This window comes from Schistocerca americana, unplaced genomic scaffold, assembly GCF_021461395.2.
Source record: "Schistocerca americana isolate TAMUIC-IGC-003095 unplaced genomic scaffold, iqSchAmer2.1 HiC_scaffold_361, whole genome shotgun sequence".
In the NCBI taxonomy this organism is placed as follows: domain Eukaryota; kingdom Metazoa; phylum Arthropoda; class Insecta; order Orthoptera; family Acrididae; genus Schistocerca; species Schistocerca americana.
The window spans coordinates 105,733-123,597 of NW_025726084.1; the positions used below are offsets into that span (position 1 = coordinate 105,733).

At 45.1% G+C, this 17,865-nt stretch overlaps 15 non-coding genes across 15 annotated transcripts; all 15 read right to left on the reverse strand.

The window, feature by feature from the left end:
* Window positions 1–117: 117 nt before the first annotated feature.
* Window positions 118–233, reverse strand: Trnal-cag. The gene is made up of 2 exons: window positions 196–233; window positions 118–163 (listed from the first exon to the last, which is right to left on the reverse strand). It is a non-coding gene; the product is annotated as a tRNA-Leu (tRNA).
* Window positions 234–935: 702 nt separating this feature from the next.
* Window positions 936–1,051, reverse strand: Trnal-caa. The gene is made up of 2 exons: window positions 1,014–1,051; window positions 936–981 (listed from the first exon to the last, which is right to left on the reverse strand). It is a non-coding gene; the product is annotated as a tRNA-Leu (tRNA).
* A 6,837-nt stretch (window positions 1,052–7,888) lies between these two features.
* On the reverse strand, window positions 7,889–8,004 carry Trnal-caa. The gene is made up of 2 exons: window positions 7,967–8,004; window positions 7,889–7,934 (listed from the first exon to the last, which is right to left on the reverse strand). It is a non-coding gene; the product is annotated as a tRNA-Leu (tRNA).
* Window positions 8,005–8,706: 702 nt separating this feature from the next.
* Trnal-caa lies at window positions 8,707–8,822 on the reverse strand. The gene is made up of 2 exons: window positions 8,785–8,822; window positions 8,707–8,752 (listed from the first exon to the last, which is right to left on the reverse strand). It is a non-coding gene; the product is annotated as a tRNA-Leu (tRNA).
* Window positions 8,823–9,524: 702 nt separating this feature from the next.
* Trnal-caa lies at window positions 9,525–9,640 on the reverse strand. The gene is made up of 2 exons: window positions 9,603–9,640; window positions 9,525–9,570 (listed from the first exon to the last, which is right to left on the reverse strand). It is a non-coding gene; the product is annotated as a tRNA-Leu (tRNA).
* A 702-nt stretch (window positions 9,641–10,342) lies between these two features.
* Trnal-caa lies at window positions 10,343–10,458 on the reverse strand. The gene is made up of 2 exons: window positions 10,421–10,458; window positions 10,343–10,388 (listed from the first exon to the last, which is right to left on the reverse strand). It is a non-coding gene; the product is annotated as a tRNA-Leu (tRNA).
* Window positions 10,459–11,160: 702 nt separating this feature from the next.
* Window positions 11,161–11,276, reverse strand: Trnal-caa. The gene is made up of 2 exons: window positions 11,239–11,276; window positions 11,161–11,206 (listed from the first exon to the last, which is right to left on the reverse strand). It is a non-coding gene; the product is annotated as a tRNA-Leu (tRNA).
* A 702-nt stretch (window positions 11,277–11,978) lies between these two features.
* Trnal-caa lies at window positions 11,979–12,094 on the reverse strand. Its single transcript has 2 exons — window positions 12,057–12,094; window positions 11,979–12,024 (listed from the first exon to the last, which is right to left on the reverse strand). It is a non-coding gene; the product is annotated as a tRNA-Leu (tRNA).
* A 702-nt stretch (window positions 12,095–12,796) lies between these two features.
* On the reverse strand, window positions 12,797–12,912 carry Trnal-caa. Its single transcript has 2 exons — window positions 12,875–12,912; window positions 12,797–12,842 (listed from the first exon to the last, which is right to left on the reverse strand). It is a non-coding gene; the product is annotated as a tRNA-Leu (tRNA).
* Window positions 12,913–13,614: 702 nt separating this feature from the next.
* Window positions 13,615–13,730, reverse strand: Trnal-caa. The gene is made up of 2 exons: window positions 13,693–13,730; window positions 13,615–13,660 (listed from the first exon to the last, which is right to left on the reverse strand). It is a non-coding gene; the product is annotated as a tRNA-Leu (tRNA).
* A 702-nt stretch (window positions 13,731–14,432) lies between these two features.
* Window positions 14,433–14,548, reverse strand: Trnal-caa. The gene is made up of 2 exons: window positions 14,511–14,548; window positions 14,433–14,478 (listed from the first exon to the last, which is right to left on the reverse strand). It is a non-coding gene; the product is annotated as a tRNA-Leu (tRNA).
* A 702-nt stretch (window positions 14,549–15,250) lies between these two features.
* Trnal-caa lies at window positions 15,251–15,366 on the reverse strand. The gene is made up of 2 exons: window positions 15,329–15,366; window positions 15,251–15,296 (listed from the first exon to the last, which is right to left on the reverse strand). It is a non-coding gene; the product is annotated as a tRNA-Leu (tRNA).
* Window positions 15,367–16,068: 702 nt separating this feature from the next.
* On the reverse strand, window positions 16,069–16,184 carry Trnal-caa. Its single transcript has 2 exons — window positions 16,147–16,184; window positions 16,069–16,114 (listed from the first exon to the last, which is right to left on the reverse strand). It is a non-coding gene; the product is annotated as a tRNA-Leu (tRNA).
* Window positions 16,185–16,886: 702 nt separating this feature from the next.
* Window positions 16,887–17,002, reverse strand: Trnal-caa. Its single transcript has 2 exons — window positions 16,965–17,002; window positions 16,887–16,932 (listed from the first exon to the last, which is right to left on the reverse strand). It is a non-coding gene; the product is annotated as a tRNA-Leu (tRNA).
* A 702-nt stretch (window positions 17,003–17,704) lies between these two features.
* Window positions 17,705–17,820, reverse strand: Trnal-caa. Its single transcript has 2 exons — window positions 17,783–17,820; window positions 17,705–17,750 (listed from the first exon to the last, which is right to left on the reverse strand). It is a non-coding gene; the product is annotated as a tRNA-Leu (tRNA).
* Between the last annotated feature and the right edge of the window lie 45 nt (window positions 17,821–17,865).

Below are 17,865 nucleotides of genomic sequence, written 5' to 3' on the forward strand. Positions count from 1 at the left end.
TTGTGTTTGATACAAATTTTTGATTTCACTTAGGAGAACACGGCCAGAATCGTGCTGTTGCACTTTACAAAGGATCTCAATGATACACAGGGTGCTCCAGAGAAGCGACAAAATCTGTGTCAGGAGTGGGATTCGAACCCACGCCCTCATTCGAGGACCAGAAGGCTCTAGCTGCTACTGCAGCCAAGGTTTTTCCCTGAGTCTGGCGCCTTAGACCGCTCGGCCATCCTGACACTTGATTTGTTGCTCCTCGTTTGGTCTATTAGAGAACTTACAGTTGATGTAATTGTCGCATCCACGTTGCCACAGTAGACCGGCATCAGTTCTGCACCCGTTACACGTTCGCCAGGTGCAGCCGCACAAATATAGCGCAGAATGTACCACCAAAAGAGTTTCTCAAATCCGTATAATCACGGCACTCAATACATTTTGTTCGAAACTAAGTCGTCTGTTACAGACATCAGAGATTAGACAGAATGCAGAGGTCTATCTGTCGAGTAATATCTCAAGTTTTGGTCACGTTGTAATCTCCATAAAGTAATATTTTGAGTATATGAATTTATTTCGAGTTCTCTGTATTTCATCAGCGACTGTTATTGTACAGAGGATGTACTGGTCAGCCTGCACTGTTTCCTCACACTGTCGTTAGCACTCTGCATCTCCAGACAAGAGTCGTTTTCGTACCACAAGTGTCCCTTTTGACGTGTTTGCGGCTGTGGCGCGGAAGTAACCTCACGAGGGAACGTCGTATTTACAACCAACACTCTCTGTTTGTAGCTCACACTACCGAAGAAACAGTTTGGTTGCCGTAGGTGCGCTTGTGTTTGATACAAATTTTTGATTTCACTTAGGAGAACACGGCCAGAATCGTGCTGTTGCACTTTACAAAGGATCTCAATGATACACAGGGTGCTCCAGAGAAGCGACAAAATCTGTGTCAGGAGTGGGATTCGAACCCACGCCCTCATTCGAGGACCAGAAGGCTCTAGCTGCTACTGCAGCCAAGGTTTTTCCTTGAGTCTGGCGCCTTAGACCGCTCGGCCATCCTGACACTTGATTTGTTGCTCCTCGTTTGGTCTATTAGAGAACTTACAGTTGATGTAATTGTCGCATCCACGTTGCCACAGTAGACCGGCATCAGTTCTGCACCCGTTACACGTTCGCCAGGTGCAGCCGCACAAATATAGCGCAGAATGTACCACCAAAAGAGTTTCTCAAATCCGTATAATCACGGCACTCAATACATTTTGTTCGAAACTAAGTCGTCTGTTACAGACATCAGAGATTAGACAGAATGCAGAGGTCTATCTGTCGAGTAATATCTCAAGTTTTGGTCACGTTGTAATCTCCATAAAGTAATATTTTGAGTATATGAATTTATTTCGAGTTCTATGTATTTCATCAGCGACTGTTATTGTACAGAGGATGTACTGGTCAGCCTGCACTGTTTCCTCACACTGTCGTTAGCACTCTGCATCTCCAGACAAGAGTCGTTTTCGTACCACAAGTGTCCCTTTTGACGTGTTTGCGGCTGTGGCGCGGAAGTAACCTCACGAGGGAACGTCGTATTTACAACCAACACTCTCTGTTTGTAGCTCACACTACCGAAGAAACAGTTTGGTTGCCGTAGGTGCGCTTGTGTTTGATACAAATTTTTGATTTCACTTAGGAGAACACGGCCAGAATCGTGCTGTTGCACTTTACAAAGGATCTCAATGATACACAGGGTGCTCCAGAGAAGCGACAAAATCTGTGTCAGGAGTGGGATTCGAACCCACGCCCTCATTCGAGGACCAGAAGGCTCTAGCTGCTACTGCAGCCAAGGTTTTTCCTTGAGTCTGGCGCCTTAGACCGCTTTTTTTTTTTTTTTTTTTTTTAACCACTTTTTTTTTTTTTTTTTTTTTTATAGCAGACACTCCACCACTTTTTTTTTTTTCTTTTTTTTTGATTATCGTTGTCACTGTGTATCTGAGATCAATTTGAACATGACGGACGCTGAGACTGGAACTCGTCACAATTGTCTGCTCGGTAGAAGCAGATGAGAGGGGCTGCTGCAGCAGCAACAGACTAACCGATCCCTTGTTTTTCAAAAACAATGTCCAACATATTGCCAAAGATTTTTGTCAAGTTGCCCGTTTGTTTTATTCTCCAATAAGCAGTATGCATGTATGCCAAAAATTCAACTAGGTTGTCGCCGTCCCGTCTGGTGATCGTATAATGCACATAATTTGCCAATATCCACATCATTGTAGTATTCTTAGCCATAGGATAGTAGTCCGTATCTGGGTTCGTGATGATAGTGGTCGAGATACTCGCTGGCGAGCTTCTCGATAATAGTGCGAGTTTTTCCCTCACCCATCGCCAGTTGTTTAAGTGTCCGCAGCAGGTGAAACGATGAAGCAAAGTGTCGATTAAACCACACTTAACACATTTATCAGAGGGATGTAAGCCTATTCTGTGTAATTTGACATTAGTGGCGATGGTATCATTCACCACCTGGTACCAAGTTGATGCAACATCCCATGTATGAATCTTAAGACTAATGTTCCTCCATAGGGTCTTCCAGTTACAAGATGGATTTTTTGCCTCAATTGTATTACATTGACGCATCTTAGACCATTTCTGCATGACTTCATTCGTTGTCAAATGCGAGTTTTGTAAGATGCTTTCGCCTACATAACTTGTTTCAATGAAATATTCTCGTACATGTTTCAGCTGGTAGTTTATGTTGCTGATGTCGACGGGCGGGTGTATGTTTCCAGGGCGAAGGACGTGGAACAGACTTGCAGTTATGTTTGGGTCGTGACTGTATACTAGGCGCGAAGTGCGTTTCAGAAAAAGGGCATTGGCTTTTTTATGGATGTCAGTGAGCCCTAGCCCGCCGTCGGGTCGTGATTTTGTTAGCGTGGCACTGTCGAGTTTAAAAATGTTCCCTTTCCACACGAATCTGCTAGCTATTTGCAACATTTTTCTGGCCTGAACTTTAGGTATGGGAAATACTTGTGCCAAGTAGTATGCTTTGGAGAAAATACATATATTGACTATCTTGACCCTTTCTATCAAGTTCGCAGAGCGCCAGTTGTTTTCAACAATGAGACCATGCATGCTGTTCGTAACAGCTTTCCAGTTTTTCGCCGCCATTTTAAGAGGACATTTGTCGACGATAATACCTAGTGACTTAGGATTGTCCACTTTTTGGGCCCAGGGTATGGATACATGTTCAAGACCTCTCAAGTTAACCAGTTTGCATTTTCCTTCATTGAGTTTAGCTCCAGACACCTTACTGTATTTGTCGATTTCCGTTTTAATCGTCTTTACGTCGTTTACACAACGAATAACTGCTGTGACGTCATCGGCATAGGCACGCACTGCAAAACAAGCTCTTGATATAGAGAGACCTGGTAATGTGGACTCCAGGTTCCTGAGGAGAGGTTCCAGAGAAAAGGCAAAGAGCAACATCGAGAGAGGACTTCCCTGTGGGACCCCTCTCATAAGTGTGATCGGTATTGTCGACTGGCCGTTAACACACAATCGGGTGGTAATGCCTGTGATGACATTGCGGAGTAAGGTTACTACTGTGTTATCTAATCCAATCCTTTCCATGATCTGGAGGATGTAACGGTGACTCACACGATCAAAAGCCTTAGAAAGGTCGACAAACAGTAGGGCACAGTTGATGTTGGTCGCCGCCGTGATCGAAATTACGTCCCTGATGTCAGCGATTGTGGTCATTACGCTTCTACCAGGGATGCAAGACTGATGATTCTTAATGACATGCCGGGCTATCAAGATTAATCTACTGTTTATCGCTCTGGCAATAGTCTTATAATCAAAATTTAACAGCATGATAGGCCGGAAGTTATCAATTTGCCTGTGGCCTCTTTGTTTCGGTATGAGCACTGTTCTACCTTCTTTCAACTCGTCCGGTATTCTGTGGCCTCGAAAGACTTCGTTAATAATTTCTGTGAGGGTGGGTCCAACGACATGCCAAAATTTGTGATAGAATTCTTTGGGGAGACCATCTGGACCAGGGGATTTGTTTGCAGGGGAACCGACAATTAAGTCTAAGACATCTGAAATTGCGAAATCGGCAAGAAATTCATTGTTGTCTTCTGCAGTTAAGTTACTGCCCAAAGGCTGAAGGAAATCAGACGTCAGATTTACATCAAGTGGATCTTCTGAGTATAATTCTCTATAATAATGATAAAAACCCTGAACAATGTCCTTTTGGTGCACAAGATGATCACCGGTTGGGGTAACTAGTTCGTCAACGAAGGTCCGCACACGATTGGAACGGTGTTTGATGAGATGGTATAAGGAAGTCATTTCGCTATCACTAACAGATTTGGTCTTAGCTTTAATTTTTAGGCCATCTAATTGCCTGTGCTTAATGCTTAACAGCTTCGCTTTGACTCGTTGGATTTGTGCAGCGTAAACATTGGAGTCATGAGATTTGTCATATAATTCTCTTAAAAGGGCATAATAAAATTCTGTTGTCTTCTTGTTATCCGTCGCTTTCTGATAGCAGTAAGAGATCAGGCATTGTCGCAGTTTTCTTTTAGCTGTGTGTGTCCACCACTCTAGTTTAGTTCTGTGCTTGTTAATGGAGCGGAGACAAAAATTCCATGTTGCACAAATGGCATCTTCGAGCTCCAGGTCTTGAAGATGAGAAGTGTTAAGCATCCACTGCCCTTTGAACCTTTTTGTTGGTTGCTTGTCGAGATTTAAGGTGACAGCATAGGCACAATGGTCAGAAAACGGAGCTGGAATAACTTCAGTATCAAGAACTCGGTTGCTGATATGAGACGATATATAGATCCGGTCAAGTCGACTACTTGAAGTAGGGGTAAAAAAAGTAAATTTAACCAGGGTGGGGTGCAGAATTTCCCACGTATCTTTCAACCGAACCTTGGTGACGAGTTCGCGAAGGTCATGACAGTAATTAAACTGTGGCCTCTGATCCTTCTGATGTACCACGCAGTTAAAATCACCACCTAGAACAATGTTAACGGGGTCCTTTCGAAGCAAATAAATGACTTCATCTTTAAAATAGGCACTTCTCGCTGACTTGTAACTGCTGCCGGAGGGTGCGTACACATTTACAACAGTGACATCAAAGATTTGGCAGCTAATACCGCGACCAGATTCAAGTTTTTCGACCTCTGTGACGGGGATACCATTACGGACTAGCACGGCCGTGCCTGTATGAAGTTCGTGAGCTACGTTTTCAAAGGATTGGAAACCAGGAATATCAAAACTTTTGACTGCCACCTCCTGTAGCAGAATGATGTCTGCTTCAGATTCGTAAACGAATTGCCGGAGCATTGCTACTTTAAGGTCGGATTGCAGTTTGTTAATATTTATGGTTAACAGTTTATAGGCTTGAGACATGTCTACATTAGGTTGAACTTAGACTTTGAGGACTGTCAGCGTGTCAGACGAACAACATCACAGAAAACATTGAAAAAACCATACGGAACAAAAGAGAAAAACAACTTATAGAGGCCTTCCGTCCTAACGCAACGTCACTATGCCGTAAACAAGTTTCCATTAATCGTTACTACTGTGGGGGTGGATCTCGCCGGCACTTGTGGTTTGACGGCCGTCAGGTTCGTCACGTATTACTTCGTACCCGATATTCTTCTGTTTCAAATCTGATTGCCCCTGTTGCGACTGTTGTGATTGCGATGGATTGCGAGAAGCCGAAAGATTAGGCTGTGGTTTGAGTTTGCGCCGTACCGTCGGTTGAGATGCCGATATCGTTGTCGAGTCATCGGCTTTCTGTGTTGCTGTTTCCGTCCGACCGACAGTCGTGACCTGTTGTTTGGCAACAACTTTCTCCTGTTTGTTTCCACCTGTGGCTTGTTGTCGTGGTTTGTTGTGGAGCCGATGTTTACCCGCCACTTCCTCATGTTGGTCGCGTTGAGGCGGCTGTTGTACATCGCCGGTGACACTCAAAGTTGTTGACAGTTGCTGCTGGTCGGTAGGACCCTCCGTTTCCACATCCGATTTGTTGGTGGCAGGTGGTACTGCAGGATCGATCTGCATACAATCGGCTTCTACTAAATCTCCGTCGGCTGAAGGACGTGGTTTTCTGATTGTGGGAGAGGTGCGAGATAATTCATCTCCTGAATGATCATCGCTTCGCTCCAGTGGCCGTTTTTTATTCTGTACATCCCTGTCAGGGGGAACAGATTCGAGATTCGTCGGGGCTACGATAGGTGGAAAATCAGTGACACTGCAAGGAAAGTCAGATGAACTTTCCTTAGCAACATCATCTACAGGTTGGACAGGTGTACCGTTTGCCATAACGTCACTGAGTGTCAATTTACGTCGCTGCATGAGGTTCGTTTTTAAGACAAACACACGGCGGGGACAATCCTGCCGAAAATGACCTGACTCATTACAGACGTGACATGTAGGGATTTGTCCAGTATAAACAATATGAGCCTTGTGACCTTCAACGGAGATATGTGACGGGATATTAGTCTTAACTTCCATTTCAACCGACCTTATTCCATTAAAGCACTGGAGTTTATAATGCGGCGACCAGCGTTCATTAATGATTTCTTTTACATCCCCATATTGAGACAGAGCAACCTTAATTTTTTCGTTTTCTAGTTCAATTGGTAAATTAAGAACTCGAACAGTCCGATATGTAGTATCAGCCCTTTTGATAGAAACCATACTACTAGTGCCGTCCCTATGGATAAACTCGACTTGGTTGCCAAACTTATCGCGAATTTTATCAACCATTAACGGATTAAAGAACTTAACAAACACACAGTAGTTGTCGGAATCAAGCTGGGTAGTATGAACAGAATCCGGGTTAATGCCAATTACCTCCGTGAGCCATTCGTGAACCTCGAGAGCAGACGGTTGAACCCGGCGAGTTTCCTTTTCAAACGAAAAAACCAGGGTGTTCTTCCTGATGGAGGAAGCCATGTCGTGCAGCACCGGTCGGATTACGGTCAAAACCGAAAATCCCTAGAGCGACGAATATCCGAAGACGTAACCAGTACACAAAACTGGTGTAGAACAGATCTCAATTTAAACACAGAACAGAAAGCAGTACACACGAAACGATAAGTACTAGCGTAAGCGCTGTTTACACGGAGCGGCGGCAAGTACGTCCGTACGCGACGGCAGCTAGAGCCACACTAACTGACCGCTCGGCCATCCTGACACTTGATTTGTTGCTCCTCGTTTGGTCTATTAGAGAACTTACAGTTGATGTAATTGTCGCATCCACGTTGCCACAGTAGACCGGCATCAGTTCTGCACCCGTTACACGTTCGCCAGGTGCAGCCGCACAAATATAGCGCAGAATGTACCACCAAAAGAGTTTCTCAAATCCGTATAATCACGGCACTCAATACATTTTGTTCGAAACTAAGTCGTCTGTTACAGACATCAGAGATTAGACAGAATGCAGAGGTCTATCTGTCGAGTAATATCTCAAGTTTTGGTCACGTTGTAATCTCCATAAAGTAATATTTTGAGTATATGAATTTATTTCGAGTTCTCTGTATTTCATCAGCGACTGTTATTGTACAGAGGATGTACTGGTCAGCCTGCACTGTTTCCTCACACTGTCGTTAGCACTCTGCATCTCCAGACAAGAGTCGTTTTCGTACCACAAGTGTCCCTTTTGACGTGTTTGCGGCTGTGGCGCGGAAGTAACCTCACGAGGGAACGTCGTATTTACAACCAACACTCTCTGTTTGTAGCTCACACTACCGAAGAAACAGTTTGGTTGCCGTAGGTGCGCTTGTGTTTGATACAAATTTTTGATTTCACTTAGGAGAACACGGCCAGAATCGTGCTGTTGCACTTTACAAAGGATCTCAATGATACACAGGGTGCTCCAGAGAAGCGACAAAATCTGTGTCAGGAGTGGGATTCGAACCCACGCCCTCATTCGAGGACCAGAAGGCTCTAGCTGCTACTGCAGCCAAGGTTTTTCCTTGAGTCTGGCGCCTTAGACCGCTCGGCCATCCTGACACTTGATTTGTTGCTCCTCGTTTGGTCTATTAGAGAACTTACAGTTGATGTAATTGTCGCATCCACGTTGCCACAGTAGACCGGCATCAGTTCTGCACCCGTTACACGTTCGCCAGGTGCAGCCGCACAAATATAGCGCAGAATGTACCACCAAAAGAGTTTCTCAAATCCGTATAATCACGGCACTCAATACATTTTGTTCGAAACTAAGTCGTCTGTTACAGACATCAGAGATTAGACAGAATGCAGAGGTCTATCTGTCGAGTAATATCTCAAGTTTTGGTCACGTTGTAATCTCCATAAAGTAATATTTTGAGTATATGAATTTATTTCGAGTTCTCTGTATTTCATCAGCGACTGTTATTGTACAGAGGATGTACTGGTCAGCCTGCACTGTTTCCTCACACTGTCGTTAGCACTCTGCATCTCCAGACAAGAGTCGTTTTCGTACCACAAGTGTCCCTTTTGACGTGTTTGCGGCTGTGGCGCGGAAGTAACCTCACGAGGGAACGTCGTATTTACAACCAACACTCTCTGTTTGTAGCTCACACTACCGAAGAAACAGTTTGGTTGCCGTAGGTGCGCTTGTGTTTGATACAAATTTTTGATTTCACTTAGGAGAACACGGCCAGAATCGTGCTGTTGCACTTTACAAAGGATCTCAATGATACACAGGGTGCTCCAGAGAAGCGACAAAATCTGTGTCAGGAGTGGGATTCGAACCCACGCCCTCATTCGAGGACCAGAAGGCTCTAGCTGCTACTGCAGCCAAGGTTTTTCCTTGAGTCTGGCGCCTTAGACCGCTCGGCCATCCTGACACTTGATTTGTTGCTCCTCGTTTGGTCTATTAGAGAACTTACAGTTGATGTAATTGTCGCATCCACGTTGCCACAGTAGACCGGCATCAGTTCTGCACCCGTTACACGTTCGCCAGGTGCAGCCGCACAAATATAGCGCAGAATGTACCACCAAAAGAGTTTCTCAAATCCGTATAATCACGGCACTCAATACATTTTGTTCGAAACTAAGTCGTCTGTTACAGACATCAGAGATTAGACAGAATGCAGAGGTCTATCTGTCGAGTAATATCTCAAGTTTTGGTCACGTTGTAATCTCCATAAAGTAATATTTTGAGTATATGAATTTATTTCGAGTTCTCTGTATTTCATCAGCGACTGTTATTGTACAGAGGATGTACTGGTCAGCCTGCACTGTTTCCTCACACTGTCGTTAGCACTCTGCATCTCCAGACAAGAGTCGTTTTCGTACCACAAGTGTCCCTTTTGACGTGTTTGCGGCTGTGGCGCGGAAGTAACCTCACGAGGGAACGTCGTATTTACAACCAACACTCTCTGTTTGTAGCTCACACTACCGAAGAAACAGTTTGGTTGCCGTAGGTGCGCTTGTGTTTGATACAAATTTTTGATTTCACTTAGGAGAACACGGCCAGAATCGTGCTGTTGCACTTTACAAAGGATCTCAATGATACACAGGGTGCTCCAGAGAAGCGACAAAATCTGTGTCAGGAGTGGGATTCGAACCCACGCCCTCATTCGAGGACCAGAAGGCTCTAGCTGCTACTGCAGCCAAGGTTTTTCCTTGAGTCTGGCGCCTTAGACCGCTCGGCCATCCTGACACTTGATTTGTTGCTCCTCGTTTGGTCTATTAGAGAACTTACAGTTGATGTAATTGTCGCATCCACGTTGCCACAGTAGACCGGCATCAGTTCTGCACCCGTTACACGTTCGCCAGGTGCAGCCGCACAAATATAGCGCAGAATGTACCACCAAAAGAGTTTCTCAAATCCGTATAATCACGGCACTCAATACATTTTGTTCGAAACTAAGTCGTCTGTTACAGACATCAGAGATTAGACAGAATGCAGAGGTCTATCTGTCGAGTAATATCTCAAGTTTTGGTCACGTTGTAATCTCCATAAAGTAATATTTTGAGTATATGAATTTATTTCGAGTTCTCTGTATTTCATCAGCGACTGTTATTGTACAGAGGATGTACTGGTCAGCCTGCACTGTTTCCTCACACTGTCGTTAGCACTCTGCATCTCCAGACAAGAGTCGTTTTCGTACCACAAGTGTCCCTTTTGACGTGTTTGCGGCTGTGGCGCGGAAGTAACCTCACGAGGGAACGTCGTATTTACAACCAACACTCTCTGTTTGTAGCTCACACTACCGAAGAAACAGTTTGGTTGCCGTAGGTGCGCTTGTGTTTGATACAAATTTTTGATTTCACTTAGGAGAACACGGCCAGAATCGTGCTGTTGCACTTTACAAAGGATCTCAATGATACACAGGGTGCTCCAGAGAAGCGACAAAATTTGTGTCAGGAGTGGGATTCGAACCCACGCCCTCATTCGAGGACCAGAAGGCTCTAGCTGCTACTGCAGCCAAGGTTTTTCCTTGAGTCTGGCGCCTTAGACCGCTCGGCCATCCTGACACTTGATTTGTTGCTCCTCGTTTGGTCTATTAGAGAACTTACAGTTGATGTAATTGTCGCATCCACGTTGCCACAGTAGACCGGCATCAGTTCTGCACCCGTTACACGTTCGCCAGGTGCAGCCGCACAAATATAGCGCAGAATGTACCACCAAAAGAGTTTCTCAAATCCGTATAATCACGGCACTCAATACATTTTGTTCGAAACTAAGTCGTCTGTTACAGACATCAGAGATTAGACAGAATGCAGAGGTCTATCTGTCGAGTAATATCTCAAGTTTTGGTCACGTTGTAATCTCCATAAAGTAATATTTTGAGTATATGAATTTATTTCGAGTTCTCTGTATTTCATCAGCGACTGTTATTGTACAGAGGATGTACTGGTCAGCCTGCACTGTTTCCTCACACTGTCGTTAGCACTCTGCATCTCCAGACAAGAGTCGTTTTCGTACCACAAGTGTCCCTTTTGACGTGTTTGCGGCTGTGGCGCGGAAGTAACCTCACGAGGGAACGTCGTATTTACAACCAACACTCTCTGTTTGTAGCTCACACTACCGAAGAAACAGTTTGGTTGCCGTAGGTGCGCTTGTGTTTGATACAAATTTTTGATTTCACTTAGGAGAACACGGCCAGAATCGTGCTGTTGCACTTTACAAAGGATCTCAATGATACACAGGGTGCTCCAGAGAAGCGACAAAATCTGTGTCAGGAGTGGGATTCGAACCCACGCCCTCATTCGAGGACCAGAAGGCTCTAGCTGCTACTGTAGCCAAGGTTTTTCCTTGAGTCTGGCACCTTAGACCGCTCGGCCATCCTGACACTTGATTTGTTGCTCCTCGTTTGGTCTATTAGAGAACTTACAGTTGATGTAATTGTCGCATCCACGTTGCCACAGTAGACCGGCATCAGTTCTGCACCCGTTACACGTTCGCCAGGTGCAGCCGCACAAATATAGCGCAGAATGTACCACCAAAAGAGTTTCTCAAATCCGTATAATCACGGCACTCAATACATTTTGTTCGAAACTAAGTCGTCTGTTACAGACATCAGAGATTAGACAGAATGCAGAGGTCTATCTGTCGAGTAATATCTCAAGTTTTGGTCACGTTGTAATCTCCATAAAGTAATATTTTGAGTATATGAATTTATTTCGAGTTCTCTGTATTTCATCAGCGACTGTTATTGTACAGAGGATGTACTGGTCAGCCTGCACTGTTTCCTCACACTGTCGTTAGCACTCTGCATCTCCAGACAAGAGTCGTTTTCGTACCACAAGTGTCCCTTTTGACGTGTTTGCGGCTGTGGCGCGGAAGTAACCTCACGAGGGAACGTCGTATTTACAACCAACACTCTCTGTTTGTAGCTCACACTACCGAAGAAACAGTTTGGTTGCCGTAGGTGCGCTTGTGTTTGATACAAATTTTTGATTTCACTTAGGAGAACACGGCCAGAATCGTGCTGTTGCACTTTACAAAGGATCTCAATGATACACAGGGTGCTCCAGAGAAGCGACAAAATCTGTGTCAGGAGTGGGATTCGAACCCACGCCCTCATTCGAGGACCAGAAGGCTCTAGCTGCTACTGCAGCCAAGGTTTTTCCTTGAGTCTGGCGCCTTAGACCGCTCGGCCATCCTGACACTTGATTTGTTGCTCCTCGTTTGGTCTATTAGAGAACTTACAGTTGATGTAATTGTCGCATCCACGTTGCCACAGTAGACCGGCATCAGTTCTGCACCCGTTACACGTTCGCCAGGTGCAGCCGCACAAATATAGCGCAGAATGTACCACCAAAAGAGTTTCTCAAATCCGTATAATCACGGCACTCAATACATTTTGTTCGAAACTAAGTCGTCTGTTACAGACATCAGAGATTAGACAGAATGCAGAGGTCTATCTGTCGAGTAATATCTCAAGTTTTGGTCACGTTGTAATCTCCATAAAGTAATATTTTGAGTATATGAATTTATTTCGAGTTCTCTGTATTTCATCAGCGACTGTTATTGTACAGAGGATGTACTGGTCAGCCTGCACTGTTTCCTCACACTGTCGTTAGCACTCTGCATCTCCAGACAAGAGTCGTTTTCGTACCACAAGTGTCCCTTTTGACGTGTTTGCGGCTGTGGCGCGGAAGTAACCTCACGAGGGAACGTCGTATTTACAACCAACACTCTCTGTTTGTAGCTCACACTACCGAAGAAACAGTTTGGTTGCCGTAGGTGCGCTTGTGTTTGATACAAATTTTTGATTTCACTTAGTAGAACACGGCCAGAATCGTGCTGTTGCACTTTACAAAGGATCTCAATGATACACAGGGTGCTCCAGAGAAGCGACAAAATCTGTGTCAGGAGTGGGATTCGAACCCACGCCCTCATTCGAGGACCAGAAGGCTCTAGCTGCTACTGCAGCCAAGGTTTTTCCTTGAGTCTGGCGCCTTAGACGGCTCGGCCATCCTGACACTTGGTTTGTTGCTTCTCGTTTGGTCTATTAGAGAACTTACAGTTGATGTAATTGTCGCATCCACGTTGCCACAGTAGACCGGCATCAGTTCTGCACCCGTTACACGTTCGCCAGGTGCAGCCGCACAAATATAGCGCAGAATGTACCACCAAAAGAGTTTCTCAAATCCGTATAATCACGGCACTCAATACATTTTGTTCGAAACTAAGTCGTCTGTTACAGACATCAGAGATTAGACAGAATGCAGAGGTCTATCTGTCGAGTAATATCTCAAGTTTTGGTCACGTTGTAATCTCCATAAAGTAATATTTTGAGTATATGAATTTATTTCGAGTTCTCTGTATTTCATCAGCGACTGTTATTGTACAGAGGATGTACTGGTCAGCCTGCACTGTTTCCTCACACTGTCGTTAGCACTCTGCATCTCCAGACAAGAGTCGTTTTCGTACCACAAGTGTCCCTTTTGACGTGTTTGCGGCTGTGGCGCGGAAGTAACCTCACGAGGGAACGTCGTATTTACAACCAACACTCTCTGTTTGTAGCTCACACTACCGAAGAAACAGTTTGGTTGCCGTAGGTGCGCTTGTGTTTGATACAAATTTTTGATTTCACTTAGGAGAACACGGCCAGAATCGTGCTGTTGCACTTTACAAAGGATCTCAATGATACACAGGGTGCTCCAGAGAAGCGACAAAATCTGTGTCAGGAGTGGGATTCGAACCCACGCCCTCATTCGAGGACCAGAAGGCTCTAGCTGCTACTGCAGCCAAGGTTTTTCCTTGAGTCTGGCGCCTTAGACCGCTCGGCCATCCTGACACTTGATTTGTTGCTCCTCGTTTGGTCTATTAGAGAACTTACAGTTGATGTAATTGTCGCATCCACGTTGCCACAGTAGACCGGCATCAGTTCTGCACCCGTTACACGTTCGCCAGGTGCAGCCGCACAAATATAGCGCAGAATGTACCACCAAAAGAGTTTCTCAAATCCGTATAATCACGGCACTCAATACATTTTGTTCGAAACTAAGTCGTCTGTTACAGACATCAGAGATTAGACAGAATGCAGAGGTCTATCTGTCGAGTAATATCTCAAGTTTTGGTCACGTTGTAATCTCCATAAAGTAATATTTTGAGTATATGAATTTATTTCGAGTTCTCTGTATTTCATCAGCGACTGTTATTGTACAGAGGATGTACTGGTCAGCCTGCACTGTTTCCTCACACTGTCGTTAGCACTCTGCATCTCCAGACAAGAGTCGTTTTCGTACCACAAGTGTCCCTTTTGACGTGTTTGCGGCTGTGGCGCGGAAGTAACCTCACGAGGGAACGTCGTATTTACAACCAACACTCTCTGTTTGTAGCTCACACTACCGAAGAAACAGTTTGGTTGCCGTAGGTGCGCTTGTGTTTGATACAAATTTTTGATTTCACTTAGGAGAACACGGCCAGAATCGTGCTGTTGCACTTTACAAAGGATCTCAATGATACACAGGGTGCTCCAGAGAAGCGACAAAATCTGTGTCAGGAGTGGGATTCGAACCCACGCCCTCATTCGAGGACCAGAAGGCTCTAGCTGCTACTGCAGCCAAGGTTTTTCCTTGAGTCTGGCGCCTTAGACCGCTCGGCCATCCTGACACTTGATTTGTTGCTCCTCGTTTGGTCTATTAGAGAACTTACAGTTGATGTAATTGTCGCATCCACGTTGCCACAGTAGACCGGCATCAGTTCTGCACCCGTTACACGTTCGCCAGGTGCAGCCGCACAAATATAGCGCAGAATGTACCACCAAAAGAGTTTCTCAAATCCGTATAATCACGGCACTCAATACATTTTGTTCGAAACTAAGTCGTCTGTTACAGACATCAGAGATTAGACAGAATGCAGAGGTCTATCTGTCGAGTAATATCTCAAGTTTTGGTCACGTTGTAATCTCCATAAAGTAATATTTTGAGTATATGAATTTATTTCGAGTTCTCTGTATTTCATCAGCGACTGTTATTGTACAGAGGATGTACTGGTCAGCCTGCACTGTTTCCTCACACTGTCGTTAGCACTCTGCATCTCCAGACAAGAGTCGTTTTCGTACCACAAGTGTCCCTTTTGACGTGTTTGCGGCTGTGGCGCGGAAGTAACCTCACGAGGGAACGTCGTATTTACAACCAACACTCTCTGTTTGTAGCTCACACTACCGAAGAAACAGTTTGGTTGCCGTAGGTGCGCTTGTGTTTGATACAAATTTTTGATTTCACTTAGGAGAACACGGCCAGAATCGTGCTGTTGCACTTTACAAAGGATCTCAATGATACACAGGGTGCTCCAGAGAAGCGACAAAATCTGTGTCAGGAGTGGGATTCGAACCCACGCCCTCATTCGAGGACCAGAAGGCTCTAGCTGCTACTGCAGCCAAGGTTTTTCCTTGAGTCTGGCGCCTTAGACCGCTCGGCCATCCTGACACTTGATTTGTTGCTCCTCGTTTGGTCTATTAGAGAACTTACAGTTGATGTAATTGTCGCATCCACGTTGCCACAGTAGACCGGCATCAGTTCTGCACCCGTTACACGTTCGCCAGGTGCAGCCGCACAAATATAGCGCAGAATGTACCACCAAAAGAGTTTCTCAAATCCGTATAATCACGGCACTCAATACATTTTGTTCGAAACTAAGTCGTCTGTTACAGACATCAGAGATTAGACAGAATGCAGAGGTCTATCTGTCGAGTAATATCTCAAGTTTTGGTCACGTTGTAATCTCCATAAAGTAATATTTTGAGTATATGAATTTATTTCGAGTTCTCTGTATTTCATCAGCGACTGTTATTGTACAGAGGATGTACTGGTCAGCCTGCACTGTTTCCTCACACTGTCGTTAGCACTCTGCATCTCCAGACAAGAGTCGTTTTCGTACCACAAGTGTCCCTTTTGACGTGTTTGCGGCTGTGGCGCGGAAGTAACCTCACGAGGGAACGTCGTATTTACAACCAACACTCTCTGTTTGTAGCTCACACTACCGAAGAAACAGTTTGGTTGCCGTAGGTGCGCTTGTGTTTGATACAAATTTTTGATTTCACTTAGGAGAACACGGCCAGAATCGTGCTGTTGCACTTTACAAAGGATCTCAATGATACACAGGGTGCTCCAGAGAAGCGACAAAATCTGTGTCAGGAGTGGGATTCGAACCCACGCCCTCATTCGAGGACCAGAAGGCTCTAGCTGCTACTGCAGCCAAGGTTTTTCCTTGAGTCTGGCGCCTTAGACCGCTCGGCCATCCTGACACTTGATTTGTTGCTCCTCGTTTGGTCTATTAGAGAACTTACAGTTGATGTAATTGTCGCATCCACGTTGCCACAGTAGACCGGCATCAGTTCTGCACCCGTTACACGTTCGCCAGGTGCAGCCGCACAAATATAGCGCAGAATGTACCACCAAAAGAGTTTCTCAAATCCGTATAATCACGGCACTCAATACATTTTGTTCGAAACTAAGTCGTCTGTTACAGACATCAGAGATTAGACAGAATGCAGAGGTCTATCTGTCGAGTAATATCTCAAGTTTTGGTCACGTTGTAATCTCCATAAAGTAATATTTTGAGTATATGAATTTATTTCGAGTTCTCTGTATTTCATCAGCGACTGTTATTGTACAGAGGATGTACTGGTCAGCCTGCACTGTTTCCTCACACTGTCGTTAGCACTCTGCATCTCCAGACAAGAGTCGTTTTCGTACCACAAGTGTCCCTTTTGACGTGTTTGCGGCTGTGGCGCGGAAGTAACCTCACGAGGGAACGTCGTATTTACAACCAACACTCTCTGTTTGTAGCTCACACTACCGAAGAAACAGTTTGGTTGCCGTAGGTGCGCTTGTGTTTGATACAAATTTTTGATTTCACTTAGGAGAACACGGCCAGAATCGTGCTGTTGCACTTTACAAAGGATCTCAATGATACACAGGGTGCTCCAGAGAAGCGACAAAATCTGTGTCAGGAGTGGGATTCGAACCCACGCCCTCATTCGAGGACCAGAAGGCTCTAGCTGCTACTGCAGCCAAGGTTTTTCCTTGAGTCTGGCGCCTTAGACCGCTCGGCCATCCTGACACTTGATTTGTTGCTCCTCGTTTGGTCTATTAGAGAACTTACAGTTGATGTAATTGTCGCATCCACGTTGCCACAGTAGACCGGCATCAGTTCTGCACCCGTTACACGTTCGCCAGGTGCAGCCGCACAAATATAGCGCAGAATGTACCACCAAAAGAGTTTCTCAAATCCGTATAATCACGGCACTCAATACATTTTGTTCGAAACTAAGTCGTCTGTTACAGACATCAGAGATTAGACAGAATGCAGAGGTCTATCTGTCGAGTAATATCTCAAGTTTTGGTCACGTTGTAATCTCCATAAAGTAATATTTTGAGTATATGAATTTATTTCGAGTTCTCTGTATTTCATCAGCGACTGTTATTGTACAGAGGATGTACTGGTCAGCCTGCACTGTTTCCTCACACTGTCGTTAGCACTCTGCATCTCCAGACAAGAGTCGTTTTCGTACCACAAGTGTCCCTTTTGACGTGTTTGCGGCTGTGGCGCGGAAGTAACCTCACGAGGGAACGTCGTATTTACAACCAACACTCTCTGTTTGTAGCTCACACTACCGAAGAAACAGTTTGGTTGCCGTAGGTGCGCTTGTGTTTGATACAAATTTTTGATTTCACTTAGGAGAACACGGCCAGAATCGTGCTGTTGCACTTTACAAAGGATCTCAATGATACACAGGGTGCTCCAGAGAAGCGACAAAATCTGTGTCAGGAGTGGGATTGGAACCCACGCCCTCATTCGAGGACCAGAAGGCTCTAGCTGCTACTGCAGCCAAGGTTTTTCCTTGAGTCTGGCGCCTTAGACCGTTCGGCCATCCTGACACTTGATTTGTTGCTCCTCGTTTGGTCTATTAGAGAACTTACAGT